The sequence below is a fragment of the Lichenostomus cassidix genome, chromosome 17 (assembly GCF_008360975.1).
Source record: "Lichenostomus cassidix isolate B80296 chromosome 17, HeHo_3.0, whole genome shotgun sequence".
Lineage (NCBI taxonomy): Eukaryota > Metazoa > Chordata > Aves > Passeriformes > Meliphagidae > Lichenostomus > Lichenostomus cassidix.
In genome coordinates this window covers 10,263,573-10,285,610 of record NC_139497.1, presented here as the reverse complement: position 1 = coordinate 10,285,610, position 22,038 = coordinate 10,263,573, and the positions used below count along the sequence as shown (strand labels likewise).

At 46.6% G+C, this 22,038-nt stretch overlaps 1 protein-coding gene across 12 annotated transcripts in view; it reads right to left on the bottom strand.

Moving 5' to 3' along the window:
- EXD3 (exonuclease 3'-5' domain containing 3) overlaps positions 1–22,038 on the bottom strand; it is a 282,421-nt gene that overhangs the window by 224,976 nt on the left and 35,407 nt on the right. The window lies entirely within an intron of this gene.

The window sequence follows — 22,038 nt, the reverse complement described above, 5'->3', positions numbered from 1 at the left end:
CAAACCTAACACTTTGTTCTTCATAATGCCCCAGCTAAGCAACGCCACTCAAAATTTCTGCTTAAATTCTGGCATCTCAGACTGCAGTATGTCATAAATGACCTGCCTCCCAAGCCCTTTCACAAGCCACGTCTGTAGCACATGTTCTTTCAACGTGGGAAGAAGTGATGAACAGGCTGCAGCCTCTCTGCACCTCAGGCTGAAATGCAAATAGCAGTTCCACCTATTTTTACAGACTTCCCTTTATCACATAAATCTTTAACTACTCAGATATAGAAACTTCACTTTGCTGTGATAAGGATATAGAAAAAAAACCCCAAAAAAACCACTGACACAAGCAAAAAATGAAAAAGAAAATTCAAAGCAGGCAGCATTCAGCCAGTGCCTGTCACACCACTGGGCCCGTGTGAAGAGCCCCAGGCTACCTTCCCTCCCCTCCAGGACCCTGAAACCAGCAGGGCTCCACAAGCTCCCACCTGGACAGGGCTGCTCAGCACCACCAAAACCATTGGCACAGCAGAAGCCAATGGGCCAGGACATGAACCTGCCTCCTGTGTCAATTCATTTTATTGGAGCTTATTCTAAGGAGATCACTTCACTTGAATGGAATTTTTAATAAATTATTGTTGACTCTTGATCATTTGTGGGACTAATTTAATGATTTCCCACCATTAGTGCCATAATTCGATTCATTGGAAGCACTAAAGGCTCAAACCAGAACACTCACGGCAGAAGCCAGCAGAGCCACGCTGCTTCAGAGAACACCCCCTGCCTCATTAGTTCAGACATTAAAACTGGAAAGCAGCTGACAAAACATCAACAGATGTCTATCAAAGTCTGTTGGATTTTCAAGGCCATCCCCTCAGCATGGTGAAACCTGCCAGCTTGACAAGAATGTATTTTTCATGGAAGTTCTGTCCAAGTTGCTAACATCAATAAGCAAGTTGTTGTGACCCCAAGGGCATAAATACAACCTGAACCTCCGGAGGAAGCCCTGGATTTCAGAGAATGTATCTCCCTGTATGCCTGCAGAGTTCCACAGACCCAGCTCTCCCTGCTCGTTTCACTCTTCTTACCCATCAATCACTTCCAACCACTTGGAAAACCCATCCTGGGAACAACCAGCACAAGTGGAGGGACTGCGGGCAGCGCTGGCAGGTCTGTGCTGGTGCTGGGGTGGCTCTGGCCGTGCTGCAGTCCGGGATGCTCGACGGGCTCAGGTGGCACTGCCAGGTGCGCTCCGTGCGCGGAGCAGCCGCGGGGCTCTGGCACCCTCTGCTGACAAAGCCCGCGTTGGGCCGGGTTCCCTTTGCGGCATCAACAGCCCGGAATTTAACGTGGCTTTTAGCTGCTCAGATATATCTGTAAAATTATACCCATCATAGCTGGCCCTTCCACCCCTGGGTTTGCTCTGGGAACCACACACAGCTCTCACAGGGACATGTCCTACTCGGCTGTCTCTGGGGGGTCACCTAAACCCCCCCGAGTTACCTAAAACCCCATGGATTTATCATCCTTTCCACCTACCAGTGCTCCCCGCACACAGCACCAATCCTCTCCCTTCTTTCTGAAAGGGTTGTACCAGGGAGGGGACCTCAACCACCCGAGGGGATCATCCCTGGAAGAGAACTGTCTGAACCCTTCCAGTCACATGCTTTTGATGCAAGATTCCCTCAACAGTGTCCATGCCACCCTTGTCACCCAGCAGCTGTGACCCCTCCCTGTCCTTGAGCATGGCACAGGAGCAGTGCCAGAGGAGGAGCAGCGTGAAAGCCAGAGCTGTGCCTGGCAGAGGGGTCTGTGCCACCCTCTCCACCAGGGCAACCTGGCACCAAGGGAAGGGCAGGGAGGTGACCACATGCAACTTTGTCATGTGTCCAGCTGTCCAACCCACAGTGTCTTACACACAGACACACCGAGGTGCTGACTGTGACCATTGACACCCAACCTGCTGAACCAAGGCACTGCGTCCTGACCCTGCTGTGTCGCACAAGAAGATTCCTTGAGAATAATGAACACCGAGAACAGAAAATGCTATGTAAAAGCAACAGTGAAACAGAAACCTGATAGTCTGGCATGTGTTATCTTCAGAGGCTGATTTTCAGCCTTGTTATTGTCTGCATTTTTCTGATTCCTCCTTTTTCTGTACTGGTGTGAAGGGCAGGCTGTGAGGACATGACAGCACACCCTGGGTAAGTCACAGAGAGCTCATGGGCTGAAGAGACACCTACACTGGCACTTTCAATTTCAAACCCATGCAGGCTGCACTTAACCTACCAAAGCGTCTGCACTTCAGGAGAAAGAATCTCAAAGGATCATTTCACCTCCAAACCAGCACCTTAAAAAAAAAAAAACAAACCACCAAAAAAACCCCAACCAAGGAACAACTTTGGAAACAGACAATGCAGGATTTCAACCAAAATCAAAGTGTAAACAAAAATTATCAGCAAATAGAAAAACAGGTCAGTTGAACACACTTCAAAAATTTCATTCTAATTTTTGGCCACTACTGAAAAACACTACAATACAGAAAAATTTGAAAAACTTTAAACTGCCAGGAGACTAAGTAATCAGAGTGATTGTAATAGCAAATGTAAATCCTTTTTACCAGGAGATTCAGCACAGTTACTTTACATGCTGACAAGTCAGTCTCTCTTGAGCTCTCTCACATTAGAAGAGCTTACTTGGCTTGCTTTTTTCCAGTCCTAGAATAGTTTTGTTAACACTGTGAGCACAACACCACCAGGGACTCAATACAGGACTTCAGCACTTTCCAAAACAGAGCCAGGACTGCGTTAGTGTGAGTTCTTCAGCGAGCAGGCACTTTGACTGCTTCCCAGCACTTGGATTTCAAGTTTAGGCAGCAGTGTTAATCCAGTATTACCAGCATCTGTCCAGTGCTCTCTGATCGAGTTTTTGAATGTTTCCTCCTGGATCACTGAGGAAGGTTTATAATCTCTCATAAGTGTATTCATTCTTTTTTTTAAAGCATGAAGCATCCTCCTGAGTCTGACACTTCTAAAAGCCTTAGCTGGACAGGCTGTGGCCAACGTGGCCATGGCAGCTGCAGCCCCTGCGGCTGCCAGATGTTTGTCCCACCTTGCCCTGCCAGCAGAGCACAGCTGGCTGGGTGCCCACACACCCAAGGCCTCAGCTCGCAGTTTTGGCATATTAATGAGAACAGTGTGTGGAAAGATTTGTACAAAACCACTGGGCTCTGGGCTGCAGCACTCATACACAGCAGGGCACAAAAGTCCAAGGGCAGCTGCTTGGCAGGGTCAGAGCAGTGACACAGGCACACAGGCTGAGCTCACCTCCAGCCAAATCCCACACCTTGGGGGTTGTCCCAAGGGATCACCCAGACACACTCAGCAGTCACATACCCACTGCAGAGTTTTGGGGCTACAGTTTTTTTGGTAAAAGTGCAGTAAATGCAATCACCTCCTGACTGACACATGCTCCAGCAAACTCCCAGGCAAAACAGAGAGAATGTGATGAATCATGGCATTTACAGGGTGAGGAAAGGAGGTTTATCTTTCATTGAAGTACCTTTCTTTTTCTCCTTCTTCATTTATTTTTTAATAATGTTGAAGCTTTCCTTTTCCTGAGGGTTTTGCTTGAATACCTCCACATATAGATGTAACACTGAACAAAAAGCTTTTATGGAATGGATGAGTAATTTTAGAAATCTGCTGAATTTTCTCCATCTTGATCTGCTTCTCTCCCTAATCTCCCTTTCCATTCACTCACAGGAGCTGAAGCTCCTCTGTGTGGATTTCTCCTTGATCACTTTCACTCCAAACCATGTCAAAATGTGAATCAATGCAGAATAATCCAAGGATTTCCTCTCAAATCACCATTTCCTCTGTTTTCCCTGTTACTAGCAAATCCCTCAGATCCCAACTGTCTGCAGCTCCTCATCTTCTGCCCTGGATGGGAGTTCCTCAGCAGCCGGAGCAGAGCCAGCAGTCCTGCAGCCTGCACAGGTCCCAGGCCACCCTCAGGGGCATGAGCAGCTCCTTTGCTTCTCCCAGAGACACTGCTACCACACCTTGGAAACTTTGCCAGAATTCAGAAGTTCCACAAGCTATTGGCATTTTCATTTCCAGGTTCCTGTCACGTTTAACTTAGATTTCCTTCAGAATTTTTTCTCCCCGAGATCTGATATACTGTGTTAACAATGAGCAGATACTTCTTTTAGTAAGTTTTGCCTCTTATTTAATTTCTGTTTACCTTTTGCCCACATCATTGCCCATGAGTCCTCCCCTGTCCTGCAGGGAGTATTCTCCTTGTTTATGACAGCAAGGAGAAGAACACTGGAGACAGGGAGGGTGGAGAGGCAGGACAGATCAGCTGCAACATCTGGTGATGGCTGAACAACTGGAGGAGACACTGGCTTTGATGTGGCTGAAGATCCTGACTGCTACTTGGAATATAAATTAAGGGATGACTGTTTGCTGGTCTGAGACCTTGACCAGTAGACCTTATCATGAGATCAAACCTTACAATGCACTGAGGGCTTTGTTTCCCTCACTCTCTGGAAAGAACTCTGTCTTGAGCAATCCTACCTGCTGGCACCTGAGGGACTGACACCCGTGCAGTGTCCTTGTTCTCTCTGTTTCTTCCTGAACAAGTTGTATTTCACTGTCATCATCAGATGACTTCAAGGTCAACTAAGGCTGCTTATCAAATTCAATTAAATCTTTGTCAAACATGAAGCCAGTTACTGAACCATGTTTTCCTTGTACACTTCCTCACACTCACACCCACAGCAAGAGAAACAGCATTCTGCTGGAGTGCAGGGATAGTGTCAAATCCCACTAAGGCAGGACAAAACCAAATCACATATTCACCACACATTGTGCACTGACTTTTTATCTCTTCCCAAACCAAGTCAGTGTTACCTCCACTATGCCTGATAATAAATTGCTTCCAAAACTCCTTTATGAGTAGTTGTTGCTCACACTTCACATCCTGAATAAGCTTAGAGATCTTCTAAGCTCAGATCTAGAGATCTTCTCTAAGCTTATTCCAGAGGTAAAGGGGTAGGGAAGCAGGCTCTGAATGCAGTGATTGATTAAGCAACCAGTGGGATTAACAAGGTCATCTTCGGTGGCATAAATGGCTTTTACAAGGAATGTTGGTTTGTAATCAAGTTTGTAGAAGATGATATTGTACAAAAGAAGGAGAACTTTGAAGTTGTGATTTTATTCTCCTGGCAGCCCTCTTGGAAGGGCAACACAGAGAAACCACTCCTGAAACTCCCAGGTAGGGAGCCAGGTTTCTCCACATGTCTGGAAGATGGGTCTCCAACAGCCTCCTCCTTGTCCTTTGGTTCTCCTTATGATGCACAAGCGAAGGCTTTACCTCACAGCCTCCTCTGCCTCATCCCCAACAAGTGGGTCAGACTGGGGAACGGAACTCTCCAGTTCAAAGGCTCAGGTTAATTTTCAGAAGTGTTTTGAGCAGCGACATGCACAGTCACTCTGAAACATTTGCTCAGATCAGGAGATCTCAGTAGTTACAGATGTCTCCACCACTGTCTTCAGAAGTTGAGAAAGATGGAGCCTTACCCAGCTTTTGGACTGCTCTGCATCCATAAACAACATTATTAACCTGAAAGGTATGTGTTTTCTGAGTATGATTTATTAGCTGTAGTTAGAGTTGCAATAATCATGGTCAAATTTTTTTGAAAGTACTACAGTTTATGCACAGTTTTAACCACCTTTTGAAAAACCTTTAAGTAGTGATGAATCGACCCATAAAATAATACATATGTTAGAACCAACATATTAGTCTCCTTCAGGCATGGGCATGAATATCTGATTTTTTGCTGCCAAATGATTTGGCACCTGAACAACTGGCAATAAATTCAAAGTGAAACAGCAAAACTGTGGGCAACTGCTGGAAGATTGGGATTGCTTCCCTTTGCATTTGGACGTGAAATGCCATGCTCTGCCCTGGGATGCTATAGTCTAATTCACTTGTTCACAGGGTAGCAAGTCAGCTCCATCAAGACAGTTTGTGTCTGCACTGCTCTGCCACAAAGCCATGAGCACCTCTGCTGTAAAGCACCATGAACACACAAGTCCTCACTTGATCAAAGGAACCACTGGAGAGAGATCTCACCCTGTGGCTCTCTCCTGCCTCACTCCCCAGCTGGAGTCTGCAGATGCCTACCAGAAACTGCAGGGGCTGAAAAGCAAACCAAAGGGAGCCCTGCTCTCTCCTCTGGTATCACCAGCCCATCCAGCCCCACTGCTGGGGTGATGCTGAGGGACACCTGCTCATGGTGGGCACTGAAGGACCAGGATACCATGTGCTCTTATCAGCATATCTCAGCTCCTTGGGTTCATTCTGAAGCCCCCAGCAGGTACATGGTATACAGGGTCATCCAAAGGATGCAGGCTGACAGCAGTGCTGGGTGCTCTGGCTGAAGCCACAACACAAGGGTGGCCTGTTGCATCTCCTTGGCTCCCCACTGCTTGCACCACATCTCTTTCCATCGTCACATGCTTTCATGGAAGCTTTTAAACCTCTATTAATGTGAGCAGCAGAGCAATGTCTCTCCTGTCTAGATTCCATGCAAGAGATGCAGCACAGAGCTGGGTAAGAAGCTCCAGCATAGCTCTCCCTGCACAGTGATGAGAGATCCCAGAAAAAGGGCAAGAAACAGCAAAGGCACAAGCTGAAAAGAGCCAGCACCGCTGCTTGTTGCTGTTCTGTGTGATCCTCATCTTGTTTGAGGTTACTTGGGATTCAGTGATAACCTGACTACAAGTCTGCAAGGGATTGTTTCTACAAGCTCTGTATAACCCTGGGCTGCTGCAGGCCCTCTTCAGGGACTTCTCTCAGGCTAACAATGGAAATAAGTGCAGGAAAGTTGTTATTTAAAACTCAGATTCGGAGAGGAAATTTCTCACAGCCTGATGGCAATTAAGGAAAACAGTATTTGGTGGCTGAGGAAGCCACTGGCTTGGTTCTCAAATAGGGCTGGATTAAGAAGAACTGCAACATCCCCCACTCCATGCAGGTAATCTTGGTTGCACAAGCACATTCCTCACTGTGCCCCTCAGCTTCTCCAAAGCTTCAGGGACATAAAGAGGAAATCAGAGGCGACATGCTGAAAATGGAAAATTGCAACCTCCTAAAAATTATTAATCACTTGAAATGCTAAAACAATACCCTTTGTCAAAGTGTGGGTGGTGAAGCTGGCACAGCTCCTACCAGAGAGGAACTTGATCTTCGCTGGTACAAAAGCATGAAGCAGCATCCTGTGCTAATGAGATACTTGACCTGAATTTCTTTCAAGGTGCTTCTGCCACCTCTTTTAGCTTAAGTTTGTGGAAAACAGGAAGACAGAAGCAGCTTGGGGCACCAGTGGCCTGAATCATACACACCACAGGGTGCAGCAGGAGGAAAGCTGCTCATTGACAGAAATTGAAGTCTGTTTGTATTTAGTGGGAGGAAAAGCATCTTGTAGAACACCGTGCATCGCTCTAGGAAGCTGTAATACGAATTTAGAATCATGGAATGGCTTGGGTTGGAAGAGACCTAAAGCTCATCTCATTCCACACCCTGCCACAGGCAGGGACACCTTCCACTATCCCAGATTGCTCCAAGCTCCATCCAACCTGGCCTTGGACACTTCCAGAGATGGTGAGTCTACCACCTCTCTGGGCAATAAATGAGGCACCAACCCGGGGCTCCACAAACATCCATGGGATTTGCAAGCAGCAGGGGTCAGCTGCAAAGTCCCTGCTCAGCTCCCCTGGGCCACACAGCATTCAGCCCCACACTGAGGGGTAAAGAATGAGCAGAAAGAAGCCCCAGAAGCAGTGTCTGTGCCCTGATAACATCTTTGCAGCTCCAGGCTGCAGCTATGTTTGTACGTTTTAATTAACCTAGAGAAAGGCTTATCTGACACAGATTATTGCATTGAGAGTTGGGACATACTTGCAGCCCTCTCAAGACAGGAGCTCTAAGAACAGTAAGAGAACAAATCCCAGAGTCTGAAAGGGAGGAATTGTGAGCTCAGCTTCCATCAGCTCCATCACTGTCCCTGCTGCCAGGGATGCTGAGAGCACTGTTGTCCCCTGCCCAGAGTAGGAAGGATGCTGACACATGGCACAGCCTCCCCACTCTGTCCCACTCAGCACACAAAGAGGAAGCTTGTGAAGGCCAGATCAATAACTGGAAGCCAAAATGACATTTTGTCCCCAGTGCTGGACAGTTAATCCTGATGCACAACCCCCCTGTGAATTTAAAATGCTTCCTACAGCCCCTTGCTGGCTGTGGTTAAACAGCTGATGACACATGCTCTGATGGAGCAGGAGGATTTCTGCTGGGGCCACAGAACACTACAAAGCGTGGAAAGTGTCCAGGAAGAAAAAACAACAGGAGGCTCAAACCTTAAAAAGTAATAGAAACACTAAGTGGCTTTGAATGTTGGCTTACAAGTAAGATACAGCAACAGAACATTTTAGGTAGATTCCCTTAAAAACTGCATTTTCTACATCATTATTTCTTATTACCCAGAATGTGTTGTGAATAATTATTTGTGAGTATTAGGGTACAAAGGCAGTTACCAATTTAAACCCAAGCAAACCATTGCAAGTTCAGCAGGATGTTAAGCATAAATATTTCATGGCTGAGCTGGAACACTTTCTGAAGTATTGAATATTGATTTAAATTCTGTATACTCCTTGGTTTCGAGGAGTTACACGGACTAGAATCAATGCTAACACCAACACTGAAATATACTACTTAAATCCACTCTCTACTCATTACTTCTGTATTTCAAATTGGATTTTATGGTCAAATTCAGAAGCATGGTGAAGCCAGTGTAACACTGTACTTACAGCCACTGCAACACACACTTGGAACTCCACTGCTTCACACCCACTTGCTTATGCTCAATTAATTACTGCTTTACACAGATTCTCATTCTGGTTCAGTTCAGTGTCTCTGGAATTTAACCTGGCAACGCTGGTCACAGATTAAAAATTAAGAAGAAAGGAGCTAGGGAAAAGCTATAACAGATAAGCACACTAGTAATACCAGAATACACACATGAAAAAATTTGTGCTTCCAAGTATAACTCACATTGCCTCCCTCTTTCTGAATGCTCAGAACTAGTTCACAGGCAGCAAAATTAAAATTCTGCTTCTCAGATAACAGAAGCTCAATTTAATATGCTCAAAGTAAGCAGTTCTGAGACTTGGAGCAGAGCTCTGGAGACCTCCGGCGCTCCTCGGGAGAAAGGAAAAGCCCAGGGCTCCCAGAGAGGACGTGCCTGCTGTACTAAAAGGCAGATGCCTTCAGAGCACTGTATGTTCAGCCATCTCTTTATCAAACCCTTAACTAATTAAACAATCCTCTTGTCAAAGAGGACAGTCATTGTTTGTGTGACCGATGCCCTGTAAACATAATGGGATAATCTGCCTTTCTCCTTTTTTTCTCCCTCAATTCTTCCAAACAGCTGGGGGATGCGCTGCCCGCTCGCCGGGAAGCCTCAGCTCATCTGTCATTCCCTCCGCTTGAGGCCGCACGCAGCATCAGAAGCCAAGCTTAGGACAATAACGCCTCAGACACTCCAACAATCCATCTGATCCTGTGCCATCGGAGAGTCCCCGGGCCACGGCAGGGCTGGGCAAACAATTGGAGGGAAAAAAGAAGTGATTCCTGGATATAACTGACAGTTAAAACTATATTGATCTGCAACAGCAAAAGATGCTCAACCGAAAGCATTTACAGTGCCCTCCTTTGACTTGGTCCCAGGGAAGAAAGAGTCTGCAAACACCAAAGCTTTGGTCAGATGGTACCAGGCTTGCTCTCACATCTGCACAGCTACAGCAGCAAAAGCTGTTCCTCAGCTGTTGGAAGCTCAGCAAGTCACACGTTCAGATATGACTCCAGCCTCTGGTACCCGAGGGAACAGCTCACAGTAACCCCATCTGTGGATGGGTCATGACTAACAGCAATTACAGAGGGCAGCTATTTTCTCGTGTGAAACGAGAACAGTGTTTCAGTAGGTTGCAAAATGCAAAGGTTTGCCCCTCTCTGTACTCCTGATGTGGGGGATGTCTTCCCCACAGCCCACGCCACTCACCCCTGTCAGCAGAGCTGCACAGCTCTTGTTACCCCACGGATGACCAGGAAAAAAACATTATCTGTGCCAGCCCTCCTTCACTGAAGTGTCTGTTTTCCTACTTACACCACCAGTAGCAGTCTCTATGGATTTACTGCGAGAAATTCAGACTACCCAGTACTTGAAATGTTGAATTAAAAAGCAGTACCTGAAGCCAAAATTAATCACTATTACAATGTGCAGATTTCATAGGGCTGTCATTCCCAGAAAAGAAGCAGAAAGCAGGTGGATAGGCTGCCCTCCCCTCCCAGGTGAGGTTCCCCGAGCCTTGGGGACACAGGCAGGGACAGTCTGTCACTCCCCTCCAGCATGTTCTGGTGGCAAAGGCCACACACAGCTCCACTGACCAGAACTGGTGACCATGGTATCACTGATTTCAGGCCATTCACTCATATGGGCTGGTTTGACTAAGGAGGAAATATGGTATTTCTGTGATGGGTGAGGAAGAGGAGGAGGAGGAGGAGGAGGAGGAGGAGGAGGAGGAGGAGGAGGAAGGGAAGGCTGAATAATATTCAAATGTGAAAACCCTTCAGTGCCCATCAAATGTGTGAAGCAGTCACAGCCCCAAGGCTGCCAGAGCTCCAGGAATGTTTGGACAATGCTCTCAGGCACAGGGTGGAACTGTTGGGGTGGCCCGTGCAGGGCCAGGAGTTGGACTCGATGATCCCAGTGGGTCCCTTCTAGCTCAGGGTTTTTGGTGATTCTAATAGCAAGCTGGAGGTCCTCCACAGTCAAATCCATCCTCGTCTGTATTGTCTGAATTCCTGGATCACCCAAACCTCCACTGACACCCCAGGCAGTGCCTGACAGCACCATTTCAGCAGAGAAGGGGAGGACGAGGGCCTTAGCACACGGACTTCTGATCTTCTCCTGAGCAACATCCCCCCTCAGAGCCCAGCTCTGGGGAGAAATCCCCTCTCCTGCTTCCCCACAGAACACTCAACAGTCTCTTCAGACAATGGTACAATGGCGACCTAGAGGCCACTCCTGCCTAAAGGGAGAGTGAAACACCCCCACTCCATCACAGATCCCCAGAGACAGAACAGAGAGTGACAAACTTCATCCCAGTGCACACCCTTCCGAGAAACTCACAGATGTGTCCAGGTAGCCCATCATCCCTAAGCCCTACCTTGAACAAGCTGCCAGTTGGCTTAAAGCTCCTCCAGAGGAGACACAACAGTGGTGTGTCCTGTGCTCAGGATGGTACGAAACCCAGGAGACAGCACGTACAATTCAAAGTCTTTCTTTTTGCACCTCATCTAGGCCACAGCAGAGAAAAAAAATAATGCAAAACTGCTCTATTTTTAACCTACTACCAAGAGAGCCTTCATAAAGCCATGCTCAGATCTGAACAAGTTCCTCATCTCAATCCAAGTTAAACTCAGCAAGTGTAAAGCAAACATCCCAAATGGAATATATCAAAGCCAAAATGATGTTATCCTAGCAAAATTGCAACATTTTCCATATCTGTAACCAAAAAAATAGCAGTATCAGCCTTAAGGCTCTTTTTCTTGCTCTCTCCCCTGTTTGTTTTCTCCCTCCCCACCTCATCACTGCAGCCAAGTTTTAAACAATATCCATGAAAATAGCAGCTTTCAATCTGTTCCTGGAGCAGCCAAGTTAATGAGGCCACGCAGCATCCCAGAGCACTCTGGAGGGAAGGGCTCCCACTGCTTGTTACTGCAGCCTGTGCTGCTCTCAAAAATGTAAAGCATTTCAAACTGGCAAGCGCTTCCCTCTCCTTCTCCCTCTGGTCTCCAAATAAGAGAGAGTTCAGACATTCAAACACATATTGTGGAAAGAATGAAGCACTTCTGGAAAAAAACGAAAGACCAATTTGCCTTTCTAAATTTAAAGGTTTATAAATCAATGCAAATCTTTTTCAAAAAAGAAATAAGAGAAGCCAGCAGAACACTCCCGCGAATTCTACCACAGCCATCAGACAGTTGTAGAAACAAGTACCTGTTTTTCCTGACCTACATTTGCAGGCTGGCGGGAAATCAAAGTTTGTGTCAAATTACAGCAGATTTTGAACAGACTTGCATGTGCCCTCCAATCTCAGCTATTAAATCTGTTTGGGCCCAGGAACACATGTTTGGAGCACCACTTTCTTACAATGACACATGCTGGGTATTATGTGAATGCAGGCAGCTTGTCTTTTGGTTGTAACACTGAAAATGGGAATGCATTTTCCATAGGAGTTGGTTCAACTGAAGACATTTTCTTTTCTTGAACTGCTCTACATATTCTCTCCTATATTTATCATAAAAGCCAGGTGGTTAAGCAGACAAAACCACAAAAAGCAAACATGGAGCTTTGTCCTGAAGGCCTGGCTATAAAACAGCTTTGCAGGCAAGAGCCACAAGTGTGGGCTGGTGTTGGGTAAACAACAGGATCCAGCAAACAGCATTTGGGGATGAGGACAAGACAAGAACCTACAGCCACGCAGACAAGCCGCCAGTGACATGTCAGCCAAAGGAGAGGCTGTCACCTGCACCACTCCTCACCCCAGCACAGGCAGCAGTTCCCCCTTGGATTGTTGTTCTCTGAGTGGGGTTGAGCTTTACCTGCTTGGGAATGCAGCCCATTCCAGGCTTTGTAATTTCAAAAGGGGTCTTGCCCGTGCCACGCAATGGAAAGGCTGCAGAAGTGGGAAGGTGATGTAGCAGTGCGTCTGATTGGCACTGCATACCTGCCTTCCCTTATCCCATATGTAGTTAATAGCTAGAAAGTTCTTTACCCGCAGTGTTATTATTGGTTTTCAAAAGTTCTGTATCTTCCCTCCTTGCACCCCCATTCCCTGAAGCCCTTGTCAATCTGTATCCCCTGTGTCCCGGTTGGCTATCCTCTAAACACCCCTCCCATCTTTCCATCCCTCTTAACCCGATGTTCGCTTCCGTTCCGGGCTCTTAGCCCTTTGGAAAGGTGACTCTGCAGAACCTACCCACTCATAAGGGCTTCCAGGACTCAAGCTGGTTTGGGGGTCCCCAAACCCAGTGCTCAGAAGAGCAGAACAGGGACAGTGGTCTGGCAGGGCACACCTCACATCTGGCAACAGCCACCCCAGACTCCTCTCATGTTCCTGGGTCACCTTCCCTGCTCCTGAGGACACGTGGACTCACAGCTGGAGCAGTGGGAGGTCAAACAGGGTTTTGGCCCTGGCTCCCCATGCTGTGACAGCAGCTGCAGTGTCCCAGCCCCCAGCTGTCACAGCTTATCAGGGCCATTAAAGCAAGGCTCACTCTGAATCTGTGGCAGGAACAACAGTGATTTGACTGCATCACCTAAACTTCTTCCTAACGTTTAGGGCTACAAAGCTGCTTCAAGGGCTGAAGCCCCTCTGCTCTGGAGCCAGGCTGAGAGAGCTGGGGGTGTTCACCTGGAGAAGAGAAGACTCCAGGGAGACCTCAGAGCTTCTTCCAGTGCCTGAAGGGGATCCAGGAGAGCTGGAGAGGGACTTGGGATAAGGGCCTGGAGGGACAGTATAAGGGGGAATGGCTTCCCACTGCCAGAGGGCAGGGTTAGATGGGATATTGGGAAGAAATCATTCCCTGTAAGGGTGGTGAGGCCCTGGCACAGGGTGCCCAGAGAAGCTGTGGCTGGCCCTGGATCCCTGGAAGTGTCCAAGGCCAGGCTGGACAGGGCTTGGAGCAGCCTGGGATAGTGGAAGGTATCCCTGCCCATGGCCCACAGTGAAACTGAATGAGTTTTCGGGTTCCTCCCAATCCAAACCAGTCTGGGATTCTATGCCTCTATTCTGTGATTTGCTCCCTATGCTGCTTGATTCTTATTACTGCCCTCACAATAAATGGGATTGTGCTGAGGGACCCCGGATCACACTTCCTCTCCTTTGGGAATTGCACCATGACAGCAGAAAATCAGTTTATCAAGAAGAAAAGGATGCGTAGAGCTGCAATGTTGGGACAGGCTGTGGAAAAGCTCGTGTGCATAAGGCCTCAAACAGACACAGTACCACATTCAGCCTTGGAAATAAACCCAATGTTTCTCTTACAGCAGGAGAATTTTTTCCACTCAAGACCACTGAAGCTACTACAGGGAGCTGGGAAATGAGGCTGCTACTGATCTGCTTCGTGTCTGATATTATTGCTGGGCCCTTCTTCCTACACCTTTGCCTTAATAGCTCAGTTACTCATCACCTGTCCCATAAATCAGGGTCTGTAGTGAAGACAGTGAGTTCTTCCTTCTTCCAACCGGCTTAAAAAACACAGGAAGAAAGAAGGCCTAATAACTCAGATTTTCCAAATATCCAGGGAAGATTGAACCCTGTGGAATGAAAAGGAATGGACACCTCAGCCTGTGACATGAGCCCTCACACTCAGCATTTGTGATGATCTGGTTTAACATAAGCTTGCAAAAACTGTGTGTGATTGAAACCCATTGAAAGTTTCCTTTATTTTGATGCCCATTTTCAGATCTCTGTAGTTTCACAATGTCCATATTTCACTACAATTAAAATCGCTGTGTTGCAAAACACATTCAAGACAAAAGTTTCAATTAAGCCTTTTAAAAGATGTTTTTCACAATCATGGCAGAAATTCTTTAAAACTGCATCTTCCCCAGGCCAAGTCAAATGTGCCCAAAGAGGCTGCAGATGCAAACCCCCAAGAATGCACTGGAAGGAGAATTCCCACCTCTCCACATTCGTGTGAACAAGGAATTACCTATACTAACCAGCCTGAGCCTAAAAACTTCACGGTACCGTGCTGAATTCCAGTCACAAGCTGACATAAAGTATAAGGAGCCAGACATCCATTAGCAGAAATCTGAACAGCCCTGTGTTTTTGGAACTCCTGGTTTCACTTATGTTTTTTGATTTATACCTCATAACTTCAAAACTAATGAGCTTCTAATGAAAAGTGGGCCATTATTCATTTGGGTTCCCCCTACGGGGTTCAGTTTATTTCCAACAAGCATGCTACTCATTAAAACAGGAGGTGATGGTTTTAAGAAGCTGAAACATTAACCTGTTCCCACAAGTGCATGGTCTGAAATGACACACTGGTTTCTGTAGTTTACAGTTTTATTGCCTTCATCTACATTATCTTGTTCAGATAGATTTTTTTAACTGGTAACTGGTTATAAATAATAAACATCTAATTTGTATATCAAGTAATAAAATTATTTTTAATAATTTTTTTAAGTTAACCCTCTGCATATTTTGGTTCTTCCCTGCCCCAAACAAATAAAATATAAATAATGACTAAAATATAAAACTGTTTGCAGCTTTTTTTTTTAATTGGATGGTAGTTAATATTGAGAAACTAAGTAGGTGCATAGATCATTAAAAATATGTATCTATATATTTCTCCTTACTGAAAAAGCTGGAAGCACAACCTCAGCTATCAGACACTTTAAAGCATACCCATGAAATATCAGCATTAGGTGAAGCAACCCCTTTGAAAATCCTTTCATTACTGACAGACAGGTCTGCAGCACACAGGTTAAGCTTCACACCTTGAAAACTCTCTAGAATAATTGTTACTCAGCCAGACACACCACATCTCTAATCTCTAGTGGACCTCATGGAATTTATATAGAACCAAAAGTGCTTTCCATTGCTGCCTTCCATGTCTGGTGCACTTCAGACAGTGCAGAGCTCCCATCCCTCCATACAACAGGGCCATAGGAAATGAAACACTGAACCAGAGCTTTTAAAAATACATTTAAATTAGGAAATTAGTTCTATGAACACGGAGCATTTGAATTGCCCATTCGTCATGGATAAGGCAGTGGGCCCACCAGTTACTGGAAGGAGGGACTCCAAATGGGCAGTGCTGGCTTTCCATCCCATCACCCCCCGACTCCTCCAGATACAAACCAGAAATGCACGAGCTACAAATTAGGGAGAGACAATTTTATTACTTCATTCATGAAAGCACATTCAGTTCCTGCCTCCTGGCTATAATGCACAACCCAAATGTAAAGGATTTTGATTCCAGAGGGAAGCCTCTCTGGAGTTTACATTTGCCCAGTCCCTCCCCTCCAGTTTCTTCTGGTCTTTCGTAAGGATCCAGGCTGGCAGAGCTGGGGGTGTTCAGCTGGAGAGAAGAGAGAAGAGAGAAGAGAGAAGAGAGAGAGGAGAGAGGAGAGAGGAGAGAGGAGAGAGGAGAGAGGAGAGAGGAGAGAGAAGAGAGAAGAGAGAAGAGAGAAGAGAGAAGAGAGAAGAGACAAGAGAGAAGAGACAAGAGACAAGAGACAAGAGACAAGAGACAAGAGACAAGAGACAAGAGACAAGAGACAAGAGACAAGAGACAAGAGACAAGAGACAAGAGACAAGAGACAAGAGACAAGAGAGAGAGAAGAGACCTTAGAGCTCCTTCCAGTGCCTAAAGAGGCTCCAGGAGAGCTGGAGAGGGTCTTGGGATAAGGGCCTGGCTTGAGTGGACACAGGGAATGGCTTCCCACTGCCTGAGGGCAGGGTTAGATGGGATATTGGGAAGGAATTGCTCCCTGTGAGGGTGGGGAGGCCCTGGCACAGTGTGCCCAGAGTAACTGTAGCTGCCCCTGGATCCCTGGAAGTGTCCAAGGCCAGGCTGGACAGGGCTTGGAGCAGCCTGGGACACTGGAAGGTGTCCCTGCCATGGCAGGAGGTGGAATGAGATGGTTTTTAAAGTCTCTTCCAACCCAAACCATTCCATGGTTCTGTGATTACTTCTTTTCCTACAAGTTAGGTACTAAAGCATCTGTGTCATTCAAGCACTTCACCCCAGTAAACAGAATCACCTGGGGCCTTTAGTAGAACAGCCAATTAATCTAAATTGACTCTAAATTCTGCTAAGTCTTAAATACCATTTTCTTTCTGGAGATGATAAACAATTCAATAAGTTATCCTGCAGCATTCACTGAAGATGAATGTCCCACGAAGCAAGCACAAGAAAGATAAGTTGTTCCACCCATCTGAACAAACATTTCCTCCCAGTCACACCCTCTGCACATAAAAGCAGGAATCTTTCTAAACTCACACTGAACAATTCTAGTGGAAGGTCACAAACAATAACAATGGATAATTAAAACAATAATTAGGCTTAGTAAGACAAAAATTAAAAGTAAATTGCTCATCTCTTTTTTTTCAAACTGCCCAAGCCTCAGCAAGAACACGTTTTGTACAGAAGAGAATTTGAAGATTACAACAAGCTGCAGTTCACCACCAAAAGAAAAATTTCCCCACTTTTGGTGCTGTGGGATTCACTGTGGAGCAAAGGGATTTGGTGGGACAAAGCAGGACATAATATAACAGTCTTGCTGAAGATGTAAATGCTAAAATATTACACACACATCCTTATGCTGCTAAGCAATTATCCATTCCCAAATCCAGCAAATTTTAAAAAACTAACACAAATTAGGAAATCATAGTTTTTTGCAGCAGTTTTAAGAGGCCTAAATGAACGACCTTATTGGATTTACCTTTTTAAAAGTGTATTACCCCTGAGAAAATACTTATCATTCATAGTTGCTGCATTTAGTAAGTTCTAAACATTGGGTAAAACAGGGACAGCTGAGGATCCAGCACACCTGCAAAAAGGTGGCACAGGCAGATAACGAGAATTTAGAACCAACCAAACTAAAAGCATTGTTTTCAAAATTCTGGAAATATACAATGTTATTCTGAGCTTATATCTGGGGGGGTTGGGTTCTTTTGCTCTTATAAAAATATTTAAAACAATAGAGAAACATGGCATAAAATGCAGTGTAATAAATACCAACTTTATGTGTGGCAAGGTAAGAGCAAGGCTGTGGTAACTGTGATTCTAGAGTCTGTGTCAGAAGTGAGACAAAAGCATTGAAAATACCTTCCAAGCCACGAGTGAGACACGCAGTACCAATGCTCAGCACCTTCCTAGCTCAGAGAACAAGACTGGATTCTCCTGGGAGAGCTCAGCTCTCACAGAACTCAGGACTAAAAGATTCTGATTTAAAAGTTTGGTTAATCATCATACTGTAGAATCCTAGAATGGCTTGGGTAGGAAGGGACATTAGAGATCATCCAGTGCCACACTCTGCCATGGTCAGGGACACCTTCCACCATCCCAGGTTGCTCCAAGCCTTGTCCAACTTGGCCTTGGACACTTCCAGGGATCCAGGGGCAGCCACAGCTTCTCTGGGCACCCTGTGCCAGGGCCTGCCCACCCTCACAGAGGGAATTCCTTCCCAATATCCCATCTATCCCTGCCCTCTGGCAGTAGGAAGCCATTCCCTGTGTCCTGTCAAGCCAGGCCCTTATCCCAAGTCCCTCTCCAGCTCTTTTGGAGCCCCTTTAGGCACTGGAAGGGGCTCTGAGGTCTCCCTGGAGCCTTTTCCTCTCCAGGCTGAGCAACCCCCAGCTCTCTCAGCTTTCTACATTGAACTTTATACACAGAGAGCTGCTCCAGATCTCTGCCACCTCCAACCCAAGAGGAGGAACCTCCAGACTGAACACGTCCATAGCTCACAGCCAGCTCATGCCTCATCCTGCTGGCAGTGGCCACCTGTACTGCCCTGCTCTGCTCTCAGTGCTCCTACCTTGAAGATGCAGGAATGCAAACTGAAACACAGAGGGAGACAAGGCATTTCCACTATCACGAGGCACATGCACACCTTCAGGTCTCAGGATCGGGGAGTTATTTAGTATTTTTTTAAAGCATTCAGCTTAATATACACCCAAGGGATAGTGATACAGCTGTGTTGCTCTACATTTGTCATTGAGTAGCTCCTACTAAACTACCCCAATCAGGCTGGTGGGAAAAATTATGAAAGATTTTAGGCAGAGCAGCACATTTTAGGTAATGGAGCTGATGGAAGGATTTTGTGTCATTTAAACTTCCCCTTCTATTCACTGAGGTTATTCTACAGGTTATAAACTACTTATCTGACTCTTTCCTCCCAGAAGAGGATCCCCTCATCACAGTTCTCCTTCACCAATCCCTGACATTAGCCTTACTCTTCTCTATTCCACAAGTCCCTTTGCTTTTTCCTTTCAGGGCCAATTTAACTGAAATGCTGGAAATTACTCTGAGTGTGCTTAGCATTCAGACATCTGTCCCTGTCTGAGACCTCCATGGAGGAAATCACAATAGCAGTCAGGTTTTCGTAGGAAGGTAGAATTCCCTTTTCTCCTGGAATACTCTGCTCCATGCCCTCTGCACCCCCTGGCTGGGGTGACAAGTGATATACAGCTGTGACAGACAAGGGCTTTCTTAAATACCCACTCCAGAGAACATCCTTCTTCAACACTGGGGAAAGCGACAGTTCTTGGGGAAAAAAGGTTGGTATGTGGTCATGTAATTAAAGCCTGTCATAACTCACACCCACATTGTGGTGTGCAGGCATCCTTAGCTCTGGCATTTCCTCAGTTTAGGCCCCTTACATTAGAAATCTAAATACCGTTTTTATCATACCACAGCATAAATTATTGTGCAGAAAAAGTAGCATCCCTAAAAAACAATTCTTCAGCATGAAAGCCCAGCTCAATCCCTTGCTACAATTAAGCCACAATCCCTGGCTCCTCATTCACAGCCCAGCCCTGGGACAGCAGCACATCTGCGAACAAGCCCGAGCACATGAGCACTCTCACTGTGCCTGAAATGCAGCACATGATGGAGCACCAGAGCTTCCACAAACCACAGCTCCGGAGAGAACCATGGGCTGAGATCAAAGAGAGACACTGGAAAGTAACTGGATTCCTAAAGGACTCGGGCTGACAAGGCTGGCATTCACGGCAGTACAGATCCCAACAGCCTTTTCTTTCTCATTCTTTGAGCAGACAAATGAAGAATAATATTGACGCCATCGGCAGTGAGTGGGAGATAACGGCATTGTTCCCTGGGGATGCTGCATGCCGGTCACGGGGGGAGGATGGGCAGTAACTACAGAGCTGGATCAAAAGTGGTTGTTAAGGGAACAAGCAGGAAAGGTGAAACAATGGCTGAGATAAGAAGCATCTCAACAAAAATGCACCAGACTTTGGGTTTACGCTAGGAGAAGCGGGAGTTCGGCCTCCGCCCCGGCGAGACGTCAGTGCCAAGGCCGAGGCAGCGGGGATCAAAGGAAGCGCTGGAGCCCCGGCAGACCCCAGGCTGCAGGAGGGGAGAGGAGGGGGTAGCTAGAGCCCCCCGGGCCCGAGCAGGGCAGGGCAGGGCAAGGCTGTGCTCCCGGGGCTCTGCAGCCAGAACCTGTGTAAGCAGGGCCCAGCAGCCCTCCAAACCAGAGAGAGAAGAGGAACGCGGAAATCACAGAATCCTGGACTGCTCTGGGTTGGAAGGCACCTTCAAGCCCATCCAGTGCCACACCCTGCCATGGGCAAGGACACCTTCAGCTATCCCAGGTTGCTCCAAGCCCCATCCAGCCTGGCCTTGGACACTGCCAGGGATACAGGGCCAGTCACAGGTTCTTCAAGCAACCTGTGGCAGGGCATCACCACCCCCACAGGGAAGAATTCCTTCCCAATATCCCATCTATCCCTGCCCCCTGGCAGTGGGAAGCCATTCCCTGTGTCCTGTCCCTCCATCCCTTGTCCCCAGTCCCTCTCCGGCTCTCCCGGAACCCCTTTATGCACTGGAAGTGGCTCTGAGGTCTCCATGGAGCCTTCACGTCTCCAGACTGAAACCCCATTCTGTCAGCCTTTCCTCCTAGGACAGGTGCTCCAGCCCTCTCTATCAAACTCTTCCTGAGAGCTCCATGTACAGGCCTTTCCCAGCCTTTGCTCCACGTGTTTTGCTGCAAGCAGCTCCTTTTAAAACTTTAAGATCTCTTACAAAGCAAGATTTCTTGGAAGCAGTCCTGTGTCACAAGATCCTGTCTAGTGACCTTCACCCAAAATCTCCCTCTTTCTAGGAATTAATGACAAATGCTCTGCCTGCCCTTGGTCTCATGGCTCTGTGCGCAGGGCACATTTGGCAGTGGATCATCTGCTCCTGCAAGTCATGAGCTACAAATTGCAGAAACACACCAGGAGCTAAAATCAGTTTCCGAGAACAAAAACAGCTGGTATAGAAACAAAAGCCAAACATTCTCCTGGCTGCTGGCTGCATTTTTTTTAATTTAGCTTAAAACAAAATTTAAAAAATCTGCTTGGAACCCAAACAGTCTCTAGCTGAAAATGTGGTGTCTAGCCTGAAAAACAGAGGCTTGTGGACACCATGCCAACAGCACAGGATTCCCATGGACCTGGTGTTTCTCAAGCCCTTAATGTGGTTCAGCTTAGGCAAGTAGTTTCAGGATTCCCAGTTTAAAATCTACAATACACATCTGCAATTCATTCCAGTTTTTTTATTTTACTTCTTACTTCTCCAACCAACTCCAAATGATTTTACGAGTTCTCGCAATCCGGTACTAATCAGTTACTCATGGTGAGGAGTCCCCGCTTCCTCGGAAGGGCTCCCTTTGCATGGGGAGCCAAGCTCTGCATTTCATCAGTTGCGTTTTGCCAGAAACAACAGCAACTACCTGATAAAACAAGACTGTTTGGAGTGTTTAATGCCTGATTACAGGACACAGAAAACTTGTAACACAGAACTGGGCATTTTCTCCCCCACTCCCATCAGCTGACCGCATTAAATGGAAGTGACAGGACTAATTTCCCACTTTGGAGAAGGGGATTTGAAGTGGCTTCAGGGAAAACTTGGGACAAATTTTCATCTAGCTGTATTAAAAAAATTCCCATTCAAGAAACACCACTGGCTTAAAACTTTTAATGGAAGTGTCACAAAAGTTAGATGGTCAGTATTTGCCCCCTGAACATCAGCTCTGTGAGATGAAATGCTGGAGACACAGCAGATGAGGGCTATTACTCTCAGAAGTGATTTTGAAAGACAAATACGATAATCTCTGCTTCCCTGCTCTTCTTGTTTCAAATATAGATCCCCTGAACTGAGCCCCCTCAGCAGCACAGA